Here is a 16,752-nt window from a genome sequence, read left to right as displayed (position 1 = left end):
GCGCATGGCGCAATTCGCTGTTTAAAATCAATTTTTATGCAATTTTTCTCGTAAAAAAGCGATAATATTCCGACCGGGAATGTCCATTTAGCTAAACAGAGGAAAGAAAACAAAGCTTTCGGTCGACGCGGGCACAAGTCTGAGTCTCACAGTACTGTAACCAGCCACTACCCAAACGCGCTACTTTGTTTCAGCCAGAGCCTGCAAAGCCACGATTCAGCGTTTTGCCGCCTTCTGAGAGCCTATGGCAGCCATAGGAAGTGTCACGGGACAGCTAAGATCCTCACTCTTCAATAAACAGAGACAAGAAGAACGACACCTTGTCAGACAGGCCACTTCCTGCATGAAATCTTCTCAGGTTTTTGCCTGCCATATGAGTTCTGTTATACTCACAGACACCATTCAAACAGTTTTAGAAACTTTAGGGTGTTTTTTATCCAAAGCCAATAATTATATGCATATTCTAGTTACTGGGCAGGTGTAGTAACCAGATTAAATCGGGTACGTTTTTTATCCAGCCGTGAAAATACTGCCCCCTAGCCATAACAGGATAAACAATGTGTGGAGTTAAAATTGGCAATAAACACACTGATTTCTTTCCTCAGAGCCATGGGTTGAGACAGGGATGCAGCTTGAGCCCCACCCTCTTCAACATACAGTACACAGTATGCATAGTATACACTATAAATCGAGGCATTCAGTTACTGTTTGATTGAATGTTAGAATGGGCAGAACGAGTGACCTAAGCAACTTTGAGCTTTGTCTGATCGTCGGTGCCAGGCGCCAATTCCAGTATCTCAGATACGGCCAGCCTCCTGTGCTTTTCACGTACAACACTGTCTAGGGTTTACCAAGAATGTTGCAACAAACAAAAAACATCCAGTCAGCAGCAGTCCTGTGGGTGAAAACAGCTTGTTGATGAGAGGTCGAAGGACAATGGCAAGAATCGTGCAAGTTAACAGGCGGGCCACAAACAGGCAAATAACGGCACAGTACAACAGTGGTGAGCAGATCATCATCTTGAAACGTACAACTCGTCAGTCTGATTCAGAAGGGTTAAATGCGGAAGACACATTTTAGTTGATTTCATTCAGTTGTACAACTGTCAAGTGTCAGTGTGTAGCGGGTCGGATGATGTCAGGCACAGGACACAGAACTGAGTAAAAACGTAACTTTACTCGAAAATAAACCAAACATATATTCCACACTGGGAAAACACACCAGCTCACAGAAATACTGACCACTTCACAACGAACAAACACGCACAAAACCATGTGGGAACCAGAGGGTTAAATAGGGAGTAAATTATAACGTAATGGAAACCAGGTGTGTTTTTTTTATTTCACTTACTTTGACGAGAGAGAGAGAGAGAGAGAAAAAAAAAATCATCACATCTGGCCATAAAGCAGTGGTCCTGACAGTTCCGATGAATATGTTAGTCAATCTATGATGGAGGGAGACAGCCTGAGAGGTCCATATCAAGTCAGGTAGAAAGCATTTCCATCCTGCTGCATTTATCAACCCACGTCAGGGGTATATAGAGGCTTTTCTCTCTGCCAGAACAACACCTCCACGTCAGGGGTATATAGAGGCTTTTCTCTCTGCTAGAACAACACCTCCACGTCAGGGGTATATAGAGGCTTTTCTCTCTGCCAGAACAACACCTCCACGTCAGGGGTATATAGAGGCTTTTCTCTCTGCTAGAACAACACCTCCACGTCAGGGGTATATAGAGGCTTTTCTCTCTGCCAGAACAACACCTCCACGTCAGGGGTATATAGAGGCTTTTCTCTCTGCTAGAACAACACCTCCACGTCAGGGGTATATAGAGGCTTTTCTCTCTGCTAGAACAACACCTCCACGTCAGGGGTATATAGAACAACACCACGTCACTGGTATATAGAACAACACCTCCACGTCAGGGGTATATAGAACAACACCACGTCAGGGGTATATTGAACAACACCTCAGCGTGTGGGACATATAGAGGCTTTTCTCTCTGCTAGAACAACACCTCCACGTCAGGGGTATATAGAACAACACCACGTCAGGGGTATATAGAACAACACCACGTCAGGGGTATATTGAACAACACCTCAGCGTGTGGGACATATAGAGGCTTTCTCTCTGCCAGAACAACACCTCCACGTCAGGGGTATATAGAACAACACCACATCAGGGGTATATAGAACAACACCACGTCAGGGGTATATAGAACAACACCTCCACGTCAGGGGTATATAGAGGCATTCCTCTCTGCCAGAACAACACCTCCACGTCAGGGACATGTAGAGGCTTTCCTCTCTGCCAGAACAACACCTCCACATCAGGGACATATAGAGGCTTTCCTCTCTGATAGAACAACACTTCAGCGTCTGGGACATATAGAGGCTTTTCTCTCTGCGGCCATATTAGATTGCATATGTCTCAATCAAAGGCTTTTCTGCAGTGGTGAAGACAGCCATTGATCAAATCAAATTGAATCTTATTAGTCACATGTGCCGAATACAACAGGTGTAGACCTTACAGTGAAATGCTTACTTACGAGCCCCTAACCAACAGTGCAGTTTCCAAAAACAAGAGATGAGAGTAACAAGTAATTAAAGAGCAGTAGTAAAAAATAACAATATATACAGGGGGGTGCCGGCAGAGTCAATGTGGGGGGGGCACCGGTTAGTTGAGGTAGTATGTACATCTAGGTAGAATTAATTAAAGTGACTGCATAGATGACAACTGAGAGTGGCAGTGGTGTGGAGAGGGGAGGGGGCGGGGCAATGCAAATAGTCTGGGTAGCCATTTGACTAGATGTTCAGGAGTCTTATGGCTTGGGGTTAGAAGCTGTTTAGAAGCCTCTTGGACCTAGACTTGGTGCGCCGGTACCGCTTGTCTTCTGGTAGCAGAGAGAAGAGTCTATGACTAGGGTGGCTGGAGTCTTTGACAATTTTTAGGGCTTTCCTCTGACACCGCCTGGTATAGAGGTCCTGGATGGCAGGAAGCTTGGCCCCAGTGATGTACTGGGCCGTTCGCACTATCCTCTGTAGTGCCTTGCGGTCGGAGGCCGAGCAGTTTTGAGGATCTGAGGACCCATGCCAAATCTTTTCAGTCTCCTGAGGGGGAATAGGTTTTGTCGTACCCAATTCACGACTGTCATGGTGTGCTTGGACCGCCTTAGTTTGTTAGTGATGTGGACACCAAGGAACTTGAAGCTCTCAACCTGCTCCACTGCAGCCCTGTCAATGAGAATGGGGGCGTGCTCGGTCCTCTTTTTCCTGTAGTTCACAATCATCTCCTTTGTCTTGATCACCTTGAGGGAGAGGATGTTGTCCAGGCACCACACGGCCAGGTCTCTGTCCTCCTCCCTATAGGCTGTCTCGTTGTCGATAATCAGGCCTACCACTGTTGTGTCATCGGAACATTTTATGATGGTGTTGGAGTCGTGCCTGGCCGTGCAGTCATGAGGGAACAGGGAGTACAGGAAGGGGCTGAGCACACACCCCTGAGGGGCCCCTGTGTTGTGGATCAGTATGGCGGATGTGTTGTTACCTACCCTTACCACCTAGGGGCGGCCTGTCAGGAAGTCCAGGGTCCAGTTGTAGGTGTTAGTGTGTTTAGGGAGGTGTTTAGTCCCAGGGTCCTTAGCTTATTGATGAGCTTTGAAGGCACTATGGTGTTGAACACTGAGCTGTAGTGAATGAATAGCATTCTCACATAGGTGTTCCTTTTGTCCAGGTGGGAAAGGGCAGTGTGGAGTGCAATAGAGAGTGCATCATCTGTGGATCTGTTGGGGCGGTATGCAAATTGGAGTGGGTCTAGGGTTTTTTGGGATGATGGTGTTGATGTGAGCCATGACCAGCCTTTCAAAGCACTTTATGGCTACAGACGTGAGTGCCATGGGTCGGTAGTCATTTAGACAGGTTACCTTAGTGTTTATGGGCACAGTCACTATGGTGGTCTGCTTAAAACATGTTGGTATTACAGACTCGGATAGGGAGAGGTTGAAAATGTCAGTGAAGACACTTGCTAGTTGGTCAGCGCACGCTCGCAGTACACGTCCTGGTAATCTGTCTGGCCCTGCGGCCTTGTGAATGTTGACCTGTTTAAAGGTCTTACTCACATCGGCTACGGAGAGCGTGATCACACAGTCGTCCGGAACAGCTGATGCTCTCATGCAAGCTTCAGTGTTACTTGCCTCGAAGCGAGCATAGAAGTAGTTTAGCTCGTCTGGTAGGCTCGTGTCACTGGGCAGCTCTTGACTGTGCTTCCCTTTGCAGTCTGTAATGGTTTGCAGGCCCTGCCACATCCCACAAGCGTCAGAGCCGGTGTCGTATGACTCGATCTTAGTCCTGTATTGACGTTTTGCCTGTTTGATGGTTCGTCGGAGGGCATAACGGGATTTCTTATAAGCTTCCGGGTTAGAGTCCCACTCCTTGAAAGCGGCAGCTCTAGACTTTAGCTCAGTGTGGATGCTGCCTGTAATCCATGGCTTCTGGTTGTGGTATGTACGTACGGTCACTGTGGGGAGGACGTCATCGATGCACTTATTGATGAAACCAATGACAGATGTGGTGTACTCCTCAATGCCATTGGAGGAATCCCGGAACATATTCCAGTCTGTGCTCGCAAAACAGTCCTGTAGCTTAGCATCTGCTTCATCTGACCACTTTTTTATTGATCTCGTCACTGGTGCTTCCTGCTTTAATTTTTGCTTGTAAGCAGGAATCAGGAGGTTGGAATTATGGACAGATTTGCCAAATGGAAGGCGAGGGAGAGCTTTGTATGCATCTCTGTGTGTGGAGTATACTGTAGGTGGTCCAGAGTTATTTTCCCTCTGGTTGCACATTTAACATGCTGATAGAAATTTGGTAAAACTGATTTAAGTTTCCCTGCATTAAAGTCCCCGGCTAATAGAAGTGCCGCCTCTGGGTAATCGTTTTCTTGTTTGCTTATGGCAGAATACAGCTCATTAAATGCTATCTTAGTGCCAGCCTCTGACTGTGGTTGTATGTAAACAGCTACAAAGAATACAGATGAAAACTCTCTCAGTAGGTAGTGTGGTCTACAGCTTATCATGAGAAACTCTACATCAGGCGAGCAATAGCTCGAGACTTCCTTAGATATCGTGCTCAGCTGTTGTTTACAAAAATACATAGACCGCCACCCCTTGTCTTACCAGACGCTGCTGTTCTATCCTGCTGGTATATCGTGTATATCGTGTATGATAATATTGTCATCGTCCAGCCACGACTCCGTGAAGCATAAGATGTTACAGTTTTTAATGTCCCGTTGGTAGTTTAATCTTCCCAGTAACTCGTCCATTTTATTGTCCAAAGATTGCATGTTTGCTAGCAGAATTCAGGGGAGTGGGGGTTTATTCGATCGCCTCCAACTTTTCAGAAGGCAGCCCGCTCTCCGGCCTCTCGTTCTCTGCCTCCTCTTCACGCATATTACTGGGGTCGGGGCGTGTTCCCGAGGGGCCATATATCCTCCGCCTCGGGCTCGTCAGAGTCGTGAATGAAGAAAAAAGATTCTGCTAGTCTGTGGTGAGTAATCGCAGTCCTGATGTATAGAAGTTATTTTTGGTCCTAAGAGACGGTAGCGGCAACATTATGTACAAAAAGAGAAGTTACAACCAACGCAGATAAATGAACAAAAAACACAATCGTTTGGGGGCACGTAAAACGTCTGCCTTCTGCTCCGGCGCCATCTCACATTAATGGTAAACTCTTTAGGTGTCATCACTGTAAGGTGATGAATAGGTCAAATGTCAATGGTACTTTTTTCTGAGATTTTCGTCAAAGTAACACTTTCACATAGAGAAAAAGTTAAGTTTGGAAGTTGACTTTTTTTGATTAGAGGGAAGTTGAGTATTGCTGACACTATATAAAAATGTATATCAAGACATTTCAATATGCTCCCTGAAGATTTCTTTTTTCCTTTTTGGAAGAGAAAGCTTTTCAGAAACTAGAACTTCTGTATAATGACAGTTTCCAAGAAATACAGAGACTTTTGGGAGAGGAGTTTTCTGATCCACATGATGTACGGTGTGTTTGTGTGTGCATATCTGTGTGTGTGTGCGTGAGCGGACCAGAAGTCCCCGCAAGAATAGTCAACAAACAAAAATTTGACTAACTGGGGACATTTTGTTGATCCCCACAAGGTCAAATGGTATTTCTAGGGGGTTTAGGGTTAATGTTAGAATTAGTGTTAGGGTTAGAATTAAGTTTAGGGTTAGGACCTAGGTTTAGGGTTAAGGTTAGGAGTTAGGGTAAGGGTAATAGTACAGGTTAGGGTTAGGGTAAGAGCATGGGTTAGAGTTAGGGTTAGGTTAGGGGTTAAGGAAAATAGGATTTTTAATGGGACTAAATTGTGTGTCCCCACAAGGTTAGCTGTACAATACTGTTTGTCTGTGTGTGTGTGTGTGTGAGAAAGAGAGCATCTGTGCATGCATACTCGCGTGTGTGTGTGTGTGTGTGTGAGAGAGAGCGTCTGTGCATGCATACTCACGTGTGTGTGTGTGTGTGTGTGTGTGTGTGTGTGTGTGTGTGTGTAGAGAGAGAGAGCGTCTATGCATGCATACTCGCGTGTGTGTGTGTGTGTGTGAGAGAGAGCGTCTGTGCATGCATACTCACGTGTGTGTGTGTGTGTGTGTGTGTGTGTGTGAGAGAGAGAGCGTCTGTGCATGCATACTCGCGTGTGTGTGTGTGTGTGTGTGTGTGTGTGTGTGTGTGTGTGTGTGTGTGTGTGTGTGTGTGTGTGTGTGTGTGCATAAACACTATCTATGACCATAATGAAATCTCCATATTTCCAGTGTAGAGCTGTCAGCTGTCATTATAGTGGAGGCTCCTAACAGCCTGAAGCGTATTTCGACATCATTCTCTATTTGGTTTTTATTTTTCTCCTCCCTTTCTTTTTAATTCATTACTTTGCAAATGGTGAGAACGGCACAGTGGAAGGGACATTGCTCACATTCCTTCACTGCTTCACGGAAAGAGAGCTGGAGCTGTTGATTTTCAAATCTAGACGTGTGTGAGCACACATTCCTCCAAAAAAAATCCTGCTCCGGAATGATATTTAATAATAAGGCCAAAATGTGTATGTGTGGACATGGGACATGAGACTCCAGTCGTATGTGCTGCATTTTGAAATATATTTGTTTTTCCATTTCAGAAATGTACGACGAAAGTGCTTTTGAAGAATTACTATGAAGCCAAAAAGATTATCCAAAACTCTGTGTGAGTTGGTTGTCAAAGAGCAGCTCATGGTCTCTGTGTGAGATGGAGGTCAGAGAGCAGAGGTAACATGGTCTCTGTGTGAGATGGAGATCAGAGAGCAGAGGTAACATGGTCTCTGTGTGAGATGGAGGTCAGAGAGCAGAGGTAACATGGTCTCTGTGTGAGATGGAGGTCAGAGAGCAGAGGTAACATGGTCTCTGTGTGAGATGGAGGTCAGAGAGCAGAGGTAACATGGTCTCTGTGTGAGATGGAGATCAGAGAGCAGAGGTAACATGGTCTCTGTGTGAGATGGAGGTCAGAGAGCAGAGGTAACATGGTCTCTGTGTGAGATGGAGGTCAGAGAGCAGAGGTAACATGGTCTCTGTGTGAGATGGAGGTCAGAGAGCAGAGGTAACATGGTCTCTGTGTGAGATGGAGGTCAGAGAGCAGAGGTAACATGGTCTCTGTGTGAGTTGGAGGTCAGAGAGAAGTGGTAACATGGTCCCTTTGTGTGTTGGTTGTCAGAGAACAGAGGTAACATGGTGTGTGTGTGTGTGTGTGTGTGTGTGTGTGTGTGTGTGTGTGTGTGTGTGTGTGTGTGTGTGTGTGTGTGTGTGTGTGTGTGTGTGTGTGTGTGTACGTATCTTATGGTCTTCACGGCTTCAACAGACCCAAATATCTGAGACCCGAGCAGGTCCGGGTGCTAAATTTAGACTTTTGTCTCAAGTTTTAATATTGTAGTGGACAAAGATGAGAAGAACATTGGCGCGGCCAAATGGACTGTGTACAACTTCCTATTCATGCATGATGCAATTTTCAACATTTCATTTATATATTTTCATATTTATTATCAATTGTTTAGTCATATTTATTATTATAAATCATTATTATTATAATTGTTGTCATTATTATTATTATTATTATTGTGATTATCATTATTATCATTATTAACATTATCATTATTATTTGTATTATTGTTATTATTATCATTATTATTATTATTATTATAATAATTAACATTATTCTTATTGTAATCATTAACATTATCATTTTTATTATAACGTTATTATCACTATCATTATTCTTATTATTCTTATTATTATGGTTATTATAATTATTATAATAATTATTATTATCATTTATATTCTTCTTCTTCTTCTTATTATCATTAACATTATTATTATTATTATTATTATTATTATTAACATTATTATTATGATTATTATTATGATTATTAACATTATTATTATGATTATTATTAATATCATTATTATTAACATTATTATCATTATTATTATTATTATTATTATTAACATTTATCATTCTTATCACTATTGTTATTGTCATTATTATTATCGTCATTATCATTATTATAATTATTATCATTATTGTCATTATTAACACTATTATCAGTATTGTTATTATCATTATTATTATCTTTATTATTATTGTTATCGTTATTATCAGTATTGTCATTATTGTCATTATTATTATCATTATTAACAGTTCAAACATTACTAACATTATTATAGTTATTATTATTATCATTATCATTATTATTATTATTATTGTATGCCTACTTAATAATCTAAACCCGTTCTTTAAATAGTTTTTTTGTTTAATTTTGTTGAGATACACTACAGACGTAGACAAAAGTTTTGAGAATGACACATATATTAATTTTCACAACGTCTGCTACCTCAGTTTGTATGATGGCAATTTGCATAAACTCCAGAATGTTATGAAGAGTGATCAGATGAATTGCAATATATTGCAAAGTCCCTCTTTGCCATGCAAATGAACTGAATCCCCAAAAATATTTACACTGCACAAAAGGACCAGCTGACATTGTCAGTGATTCTCTCGTTAACGTCTATGGGCTACGTGGGACGCTAGCGTCCCACCTGCGGGACACAGTACGTTTATCTCTAGAAGACAGAACGCGTCCCCTTCCTGAGCGGTATGACGGCTGCGTGGTCCCATGGTGTTTATCTTCTATGGGCTAGGTGGGAGGCCAGCGTCCCACCTGCGGGACACAGCCAGTGAAATATCAGGACGGAAAATTCAAAAACAACAAAATGTCACAATTCTACTTTCTCAAACATACAACTATTTTACACCATTTTAAAGATACACTTCTCCTTGATGTAACCACATTGTCCGATTTCAAAAAGGCTTTACAGCGAAAGCAGTACATAGACAAAAATAATCACACAGCCATTTTCCAAGCAAGGACATGTGTCAATAAAACCCAAAACACAGCTAAATGAAGCACTAACCTTTGACGATCTTCATCAGATGACACTCCTAGGACATTATGTTACACAATACATGTATGTTTTGTTCGATAAAGTTCATATTTATATCCAAAAACAGCATTTTACATTGGCGCGTGATGTTCAGAAAATGTATTCCCACCAAAACGTCCTGTGAATGTGCACATCAATTTACAAAAATACTCATCATAAACATTGACAAAATATATAACAATTATTTAAAGAATTATAGATGGACTACTCCTGGATGCAACCGCTGTGTCAGATATTAAAATAGCTTTACGGAGAAAGCACATTAATCAATATTCTGAGTACATAGCTCAGCTATCACGGCGAGCTATTCAGACACCCGCCAAGTTCGGGGCAACCTAAACTCAGAATTAGTCTTAGAAATATTCTCTTACCTTTGCTGATCTTTGTCAGAATGCACTCCCAGGACTGCTACTTCCACAAGAAGTAGCATATTTATGTACAAATACCTCCGTTTTGTTCGTGCGTACAGATCACTTATCCAAAGGCATAATGCGCGAGCGCAGAACCAGAGACGAAAAGTCGAAATGTTCCATTACCGTACTTAGAAGCATGTCAAAAGCTGTTTAAAATCAATCTTTATGGTATTTTTAAACGTAAAATTGCGATAATATTCCAACCAGACAATAGCATATTCATTCAAGAAGAAAAAGAAGGAGGGGCGTGCTCGCGGGACCGAGCATATCCAATCCCTTTGTTGCCAGGCAGTCCACTCAGAAATTGAGCTCCTATTATCTGCCCAGTGACAGGAAAATGCTCAAACCACTTTCTGAAGGCTGTTGACAGCCAATGGAAGCTTTAGGAAGTGCAACGTCCCCCACAGACACTGTAGTTTCGATAGAGAATCAAAAGAAGAACTACAATTCTCAGACTTTCCACTTCCTGCTTGGATTTATCTCAGGTCTTTGCCTGCCATATGAGTTCTGTTATAGTCACAGACACCATTCAAACAGTTTTAGAAACTTCAGAGTGTTTTCTATCCAAATCTACTAATAATATGCATATTCTAGTTTCTGGGCCAGAGTAGTAACCTGTTTAAATTGGGTACGTTTTTCACCTGGCCGTGAAAATACTGCCCCCTAGCCCAGACAGGTTAACACAGGTGTGAGTGTTGACGAGGACAAGGCTGGTGATCACTCTGTCATGCTGATTGAGTTTGAATAACAGACTGGAAGCTTCAAAAGGAGGGTGGTGCTTGGAATCATTGCTCTTCCTCTGTCAAACATGGTTACCTGCAAGGAAACACGTGCCGTCATCATTGCTTTGCACAAGAAGGGCTTCACAGGCAAGGATATTGCTGCCAGTAAGATTGCACCTAAATCAACCATTTATCGGATCATTAAGAACTACAAGGAGAGGAATGGCAGCAGGAAGGTGTGAGTGCATCTGCACGCACAGTTAGGCGAAGACTTTGAGGATGGCCTGGTGTCAAGAAGGGCAGCAAAGAAGCCACTTCTCTCCAGGAAAAACATCAGGGACAGACTGATATTCTGCAAAAGGTACAGGGATTGGACTGCTGAGGACTGGGGTAAAGTCATTTTCTCTGATGAATCCCCTTTCCGATTGCTTGGGGCATCCGGAAAAAAGCTTGTCCGGAGAAGACAAGGTTAGCGCTACCATCAGTCCTGTGTCATGCCAACAGTAAATCATCCTGAGACCATTCATGTGTGGGGTTGCTTCTCAGCCAAGGGAGTGGGCTCACTCACAATTTTGCCTAAGAACACAGTCATGAATAAAGAATAGTACCAACACATCCTCCGAGAGCAACTTCTCCCAACCATCCAGGAACAGCTTGGTGATGAACAATGCCTTTTCCAACATGATGGAGCACCTTGCCATAAGGCAGAAGTGATAACTAAGCGGCTCGGGGAACAAAACATTGATATTTTGGGTCCATGACCAGGAAACTCCCCAGACCTTAATCCCATTGAGAACTTGTGGTCAATCCTCAAGAGGCGGGTGGACAAACAAAAACCCACAAATTCTGACAAACTCCAAGCATTTATTATGCAAGAATGGGCTGCCATCAGTCAGGATGTGGCCCAGAAGTTAATTGACAGCATGCCAGGGCGGATTGCAGAGGTCTTGAAAAGAAGGGTCAAACTGCAAATATTGACTCTTTGCATCAACTTCATGTAATTGTCAATAAAAGCCTTTGACACTTATGAAATGCTTGTAATTATACTTCAGTATTCCATAGTAACATCTGACAAAAATATCTAAAGACACTGAAGCAGCAAACTTTGTGGAAATTAATATTTGTGTCATTCTCAAAACTTTTTGCCATGACTGTATATATACAAAAGTATTTGGTCACCCCTCCAAATTCGGGGATTCGGCTATTTCAGCCACACCCATTGCTTACAGGTGTATAACATCGTGCACACAGTCATGCAATCTCCATAGACAAACATTGGCAGTAGAATTGCCTTACTGAGAGCTCTGTGACTTTCAACGTGGCACCGTCATAGGATGCCACCTTTCCACCAAGTCAGTTTGTCAAATCTCAGCCCTGCTAGAGTTGCCCCGGTCAACTGTAAGTGCTGTTATTGTGAAGTGTAAACGTTTAGGAGCAACAATGACTCAGCCGCAAAATGGTAGGCCACACAAGCTCACAGAACAGGACCGCCGAGTGCTGAAGTGCATAGTGCATAAAAATCTGTCCTCGGTTGCAACACTCACTACCAAGTTCCAAACTGCCTCTGGAAGCAACGTCAGCACAATAACTGTTCGTCAGGAGCTCCATGGCCGAGCGGCCGCACACAAGCCTAGTTCACCATGCGCAATGCAAACGTCGGCTGGAGTGTTGTAAAGCGAGATCCATACAGACTGGTTTGTTGAGATTGGTGTGGAAGAACTTGACTGGCCTGCACAGAGCAGGCCAGTCAACCCCATCGAACACCTTTGGGATGGATTGGAACGCTGACTGTGAGCCAGGCCTAATCGCCCAACATCAGTGCCAAACTCACTGATGGAAGCAAGTCCCTGCAACATTGTTCCAACATCCAGTGGAAAGCCCTCACAGAAGAGTGGAGGCTATTATAGCAGCAAAGGGAGGACAAACTCCATATTAATGCCCATGATTTTGGAATGAGATGTTTGACGAGCAGGTGTCCACATACTTTTGGTCATATAGTGTATTTTCTTGGCTAAATTAAGTTCTGTCCTTTAATTTTGTGCTCCGTATTTAGTTTATGGTTGAAAATAGGCCTGTTGTAAAATCAATAACATAATTTAACTTTGAGATTTGTGTGTATTGTTGTGAATTGTTAGATATTGTTGGAGCTAGGAACACAATCATTTCGCTACACCCGCAATAACATCTGCTAAATATGTGTATGTGACCAATACAATTTGATTTTATTAGCCAATTGCTTATATTTGTTGGGTAGGCCTACGGTAGGCATTTTACTTTGTTGGTATTAGCTTTGATATAAGCCTGCTCAAAAGCCTTTTGAAGGTTTCATTCTGTTGAGCCATTTTCTTTGGCTAAATGCAGTTCCAGCTGTAATGTTGTGTTTGTCTCAATATAATAGAATTACCAGATAGACCTACTATGCTACTTTCACTCAAACCATGAAAAGGAAAAAACAAAAAGGGCAAGATGCAAAACTTAATTTAATTTTGTATTTTTTTATTTCACCTTTATTTAACCAGGTAGGCAAGTTGAGAGTTAATGTCGCAATATAAAAACCTGTTCGCATTTTCCCAATAAACAATGAATTGACTTACTTTTGATATTACTTTAATAAAGTTTAGAAACTTCTGTGAAGGTGTGGTGTTGTATGGATATTGAGGAAGAACGTTTTAGGACTACCAGAGTTAGTCATTTAATCTAATAATACAAATGCTTATCTTTATAAAAAATATTCTGATAGAAAATTAACAAATGAGCCCCTTGTACGCCTGCCTATATCTGTATTGCAGTAGTAACCTATATGACAAGTATAATGAAATCCATGGCGTACAAGGAACATGGCGTCGTCACATCTCTATCTTTCTCTCTGTCTCTCTAGGGCTAGGCCTAAGCTTGTCTCCCTTAATATTTCTTTTTTAAATATGAATATCCTACAATGGTTGCCGAGGCCATTATAAGCATGCAACATTGCATGCTTATGGCTATAAGCATGCAATGTTCTGATGAATTTAGCTCTCAAATCACAGCTGAACCGTGACGTGGACAGTTATTGTTTTAGGAAAGTAAAATCCAATAAAACAATAGACTATAAAGTTTTGAATATGCTACACATCGAAACACAACAAATAGTTTTTTAGTAATATGTTATAGGCAGTTTTTAAGGAAACTTAACTGTGGATCATTTGGCCTCTCTCTCTCTCTCTCTCTCTCTCTCTCTCTCTCTCTCTCTCTCTCTCTCTCTCTCTCTCTCTCTCTCTCTCTCTCTCTCTCTCTCTCTCTCTCTCTCTCTCTCTCTCTCTCTCTCTCTCTCTCTCTCTCTCTCTCTCTCTCTCTCTCTCTCTCTCTCTCTCTCTCTCTCTCTCTCTCTCTCTCTCTCTCTCTCTCTCTCTCTCTCTCTCTCTCTCTCACACACACACACACACACACACACACTCTCTCTCTCTCTCTCTCTCTCTCTCTCTCTCTCTCTCTCTCTCTCTCTCTCTCTCTCTCACACACTCTCTCTCACACACACTCTCACACACACACTCTCACACACTCTCACACACACACTCTCACACACACACTCTCACACACACACTCTCACACACACACTCTCACACACACATCAGATCTGAATGGGTCTCTCGGATCTGAACTAGCATGGGTCTGTTTTCCACGGTCCTTTTTGGAACGGGACTGACTGTCCTCGGTCCATTCGGAACGGCCTCCGTATTCATGAACATCGGGTCGAGTGGGAAAGCCACAGATTCATTTCTGAACAGCTCTTTTTGGACCCCTGAAGACTTATTTCAAGCATGCGCGCACACACACACACACCTGCCATCCAATATCAATAGGCAAACATGTTTTATAATCAATATAGACAGTGGTGGGCTGCAGTATGTGTTTCCGTGGTAACAAAATATATCTCCTTTCAAATGTGTAATTATATCTCATGAGAGGAAAAAGGCATCAAGATGTACCACAGTCATATTTCATCTGATCCAGGGGTACACACTCCAACACGCTAGGAGAGTGAGAGAGAGAGGGAGGGAGTAAGATGGATCGATGGATGCTGAGATAGAGAAAGCAGTGATTGACAGACAATGGGTGGTGGATCTTGACCAAAGAGTTCTTTCCCAGAAAGCCTAGAGGTAATGGATACCCGCTGGGATCATTAGTGGAATGAGAGAGGCCACACACCACTTCCCACCCACACACTTCAATAAACTCAGAACAGCAACAAAGCGGGCTGACAGATTCAGAACACTGGTTAATCAGTGATGGGCTATCTAATTTATGTGTTCATATCTGGTTATCTATTTATTGCTTTTCCCATCTCTGCTAATACAGCGCTGCTGAGATGGAATTGAACTGAATCTGTGATCATCACAGCCCTCATATTCCACCGTTACTGTGGAGACTGTCTTTCACGGATTGTGGGTAGGAAGAATCGGTTACCATGGATACGGATTTGGACAGAACCTTTTGCACCTTTCAACACATTTCTATAAAGGTGTTAAACTGTATAATTCTTTTTACTGCTAGACCCCATTCTTGATCTTATCTACTTCTTTGACTTCTCGTTGTGTTTGTGTGTGTGTGTGTGTGTGTGTGTGTGTGTGTGTGTGTGTGTGTGTGTTCTGGCTTACCTGAGTGTGTGACTCCCGTATAGCCATACCTCTATCAGTAATTGTCTGTGATGGGATCAATAGAATTCCCTTCCTCATCAGTCAGCTGGTTACACACAGCTCGACTGCTTAGGTCATCTGAACAGTGGCAGAGAACCAACAAGATGTGTGTGTGTTGCAGTGCTCGAGTCCGGTCTTCAGACCACATATTGAGCGTCTCTGTCTTGGATACATTTTGATCCGGTCTTGGCTCGTCTTGGACAATGAGGACTCGTAAATTCTTCAGGAGATATTTTTGGTTAAATAAAACATAATCAGTCCCCTGAACGCAGGTCACTTTCCAGCTCACACTCTCATACACCTAGATGCCCTGAATGCAGTTCACTCTCCAGATCCCAATCACCTGAATTCTAATCACCTGTTCACACACCTGTATGTCATTATCACACACTATTTAGTTCAGTTCTTTGCACCCCATCTCTGTGAGATTTTGTTTGTTTTGTGACACACGGCTTTCGGAGTGCTGTTTTTGCCCATAATGTACTCCTCCTGTGTATGACAGTTTTTGCCTGCCTCACTAACAACGCCTATTCCCTGCCTGTGCTTTAGCCTTTTGGAGTTCATGTTATCTACCTATTGCCTGATCTCCCGGACTACGTTACTAGCCTTTAACCTGCCTGTACTGTTGCCCTTTTGGACCCCCTGTGTATGACCTTCTGCCTGCCCCTGGACCCAGCAACCTGCCTCCTACTGTGGTCCTTTACAATAAACACCTGCTGAGCCCTGCACTTGAAATAATCTCTCTGTCTCCACTCGTGTTCATTACATCTCTGTTCAGTCAGCGCATAAAACTGCTTCGCTAAATATCCACACTCCATTATATCATATACAGTGCATGTGTTATGCTAGGTGTGCTCTGATGCAATATTGTTGTCAGAGATGCTAGGTGTGCTCTGATGGAATGTTGTTGTAGGACATGCTAGGTGTGCTCTGATGGAATGTTGTTGTAGGACATGCTAGGTGTGCTCTGATGGAATGTTGTTGTAGGACATGCTAGGTATGCTCTGTTGGAATGTTGTTGTAGGACATGCTGGGTGTGCTCTAATGGAATGTTGTTGTTTGACATGCTAGGAGTGCTCCGACTGAATGTTGTTGTAGGACATTCTAGGTGTGCTCTGATGGAATGTTGTTGTAGGACATGCTAGGTGTGCTCTGATGGAATATTGTTGAAGGACATGCTAGGTGTGCTCTGATGGAATGTTGTTGTAGGACATGCTAGGTGTGCTCTGATGGAATGTTGTTGTAGGACATGCTAGGTGTGCTCTGATGGAATGTTGTTGTAGGACATGCTGGGTGTGCTCTAATGGAATGTTGTTGTTTGACATGCTAGGAGTGCTCCGACTGAATGTTGTTGTAGGACATTCTAGGTGTGCTCTGATGGAATGTTGTTGTAGGACATGCTAGGTGTGCTCTGATGGAATATT

This window comes from Salmo salar, chromosome ssa14, assembly GCF_905237065.1.
Source record: "Salmo salar chromosome ssa14, Ssal_v3.1, whole genome shotgun sequence".
Classification (NCBI taxonomy): domain Eukaryota; kingdom Metazoa; phylum Chordata; class Actinopteri; order Salmoniformes; family Salmonidae; genus Salmo; species Salmo salar.
Note: the sequence above shows the minus strand (reverse complement) of the source record.